This window comes from Tupaia chinensis, unplaced genomic scaffold (assembly GCF_000334495.1).
Source record: "Tupaia chinensis unplaced genomic scaffold, TupChi_1.0 Scaffold000622_1, whole genome shotgun sequence".
Lineage (NCBI taxonomy): Eukaryota > Metazoa > Chordata > Mammalia > Scandentia > Tupaiidae > Tupaia > Tupaia belangeri.
In genome coordinates, this window is record NW_006160142.1 from 7947122 (window position 1) to 7949799 (window position 2678).

Genomic DNA, 2678 nt, shown 5'->3' on the forward strand with positions numbered 1-2678 from the left:
TTTGTGGGGAGCGCACGGCCCCTATAAAAAAAACCTGTCCAAAAAAAAAAAAAAAAAAGAAAAGAAAGAAAAACCAAAAAGAATAATGAGCTGGGATGGAACAGAATTGTCTCAAAACATCCTAGAAAACAAAACCAACAGGACTCAGTAACATAGAATCATATATGGACAGTTTTGGGATATTTCCAATTCTCTTACACAAAGTCCACTGCTAAGGTCTGCATAAGAAACTTGTGTATCCAATACTTATTTTTCTACTTTCTTATTGAAACAACTCTGATCCTACTTGTGATATTATTGTGTCCAATTAAAAAAATCCTAGGTTCTCTGGTAGTCGGAAGGTGGTCATAAGGCAAGTTCTGGCTATTAGGATACAAATGCAATTTGTTGGGTGGTATTACCAAGAAAACTTTTTAGAGGAGCATGTGCCCTTCTGCCATTGCTCCTACCTTCTTCCAGCCTCAAAAGTAGCAGGATGATGGCTGGAGCTCTAGCAACCATGTTGGGGCCATAAGCCAACCATGCTGACTATCTGAGCAGAAGAAGGAGCCTAAGTCTTTGATGACATCGTGACACCACCACACCAGCCCTCTACTGCCTATCTTTAGAATACTAGAGGCATTTCATGTGAGAGAAGACAAATGCCTTCTTTAAGTGACTATTTTGGCCAGCCAAGTGAAGTTCCTAGGACTTTAGCAACAGGAAGCAATATTATTCACTTCATAATTATTTTCATTAATGACCGAAATCCAAAACGTTAAACCCTCATCAAGGTGCCTAGTCCAACAGTAAGCAACTGCTAGTGTATATATATATTGTGGAGACTTTTGTTTGTTTCTTTCTCACTTGTTCTCACACCACAAGCCCAGTTCCTCACTTCAGCCAGCTATCTGCCTTCTGATATTGACTTATATATTAACTGATCTGAAGAGAGTTAGTTTGGAGGAGGGCTGGCTGTTTTATTTAGAGTAGGACTCTTGAAGAACAAACTTGTGTGGAGGGATAAACGGAGTGGGTGGTTCCCATTTCCAAACAATGTAAAATCAGTAATAACTGGGCTGAATTTCTGTAGGCTCTTTCAATAAAGCACTTCACATACATCATCTCACTAGCTGAGGCCTGAGGGCCAGGAAAGAACTAACAAGTAACAGGGACAGGGTTCATTTTTCTGACTTGCACTTTCCCCATTTGTGTGCCAAAATGTATCTTAGGAACTTCTATGGGCATGAGAGAAGGGGCAGTGTCCATGAAAAATTTCATCAGATGTAGTTCAACAGGTAAGGAGGACTTTAGTGAGAACTGCAGTAGGAGAGAGAGTGACTGAAACAAAGGGAGGGGAACTTAAGCACTGAGATCAGCTAGTGGAAAAGTACCCAAGGGCAGCAGGGTGGGGAGACTGGTCAGTGTGATGAGGTCGCCTTCACTGGCTAACTGTAAGGTGTGGAAGTCGGGCTCCTACCCTCCAGAGATAGGGAGACAGAAGCACCACTTTCCTTGACAATTACACTTCAAAGGGATGCCTTCCAGGGACATCCCTGGTTTCTAAAATCTGGGAGAGGCTGGGAGATTAACATCTCAAAGGTCAGAGAAAGAATCCATAATGGAAACTTCGTTAATGCTCCAAGGCTAGGGAGTCAGGGATCTAGTTAGAAACCTGTGTAAATTAGTTTAGGGCCCTCTTGGGCAGAGGTCAGCGGCAGCATCCTACTTTATGATCCCATAAGTGAGGTCTCAAAGTCTCCAACTGGTCATTTTTGTCAGGTGGCAACTGTACCTGTGGACACACACACGGACTTGCTGGATGGTGGTCAGAGTTAGACCCTCACTTGGCTGGATGGCGATGATTCCCTCTGTCCCTGGGGAACTGAAGCCTGGTGGGATAGATGCCTGCAGTTTTCCAGCCCTGTCCCCATCCCTGACAGGACCTCCCAGGGCCAAGCGCATCTACTCCTTTAGGTGAAAAGAATATTTTCAGCTCATAGACGATTCCTTAAGACTTTGCAAGAGGGTAGCCTAAAGACAGAATCTGCTGACCGAGTTCTTCCAGAAATTACCATTAAAAAGCCAACCCAGTAAACACATGGCAGCCTGCGGCACAGAGGATAATGGAAATATCCTCGCTATTATTTCAGCTTGCCTAGGGGCTGAGCTTTGCTCTAAGGGGAGGTGACTGTGCTGACCTTAAAATCCAGGCCTGCAGAAGCAGGAGATGAAGGTATTTTATTTTTCCCTAAAGGCTTTGATGTTTTTCAGATAAAAATGTAAAAGATCCGGTATCTTCTCCTGAAGCTTCTTCGCAAAGTAGTGGATTTTCGGAAAAGACAAAGGCCTGGGGGTGGGGTAGGGGAGTCCCTAAAGAGCAGTGCCCTGAAGCCTCTTTTTCCTCCTTTTCAGAACATTATTTTTCTCAAACGTTTCCTCTCCGCACCAGCCTCTTCTCCTATTCTCCAAATGCAAATAGCTGGTTACTCCTCAGGTCCTGCGGACCACCTTTCCAGGTCCCCAATCCCTCCAAATACACCTAGCCCCTCTCATTTCCGTCGGCAGCTGTTTCTCCTGCCTGGTGACACGCCGGCGTGTAGGGGGCGGAGGAGGAGCGTCTCGGCCACACGGTGGCGCGCGCGCGCCTCTGAAAGCGGGTGGCCACCGCTCCGCACCTTCTCCCTCGCCAGCCCCCA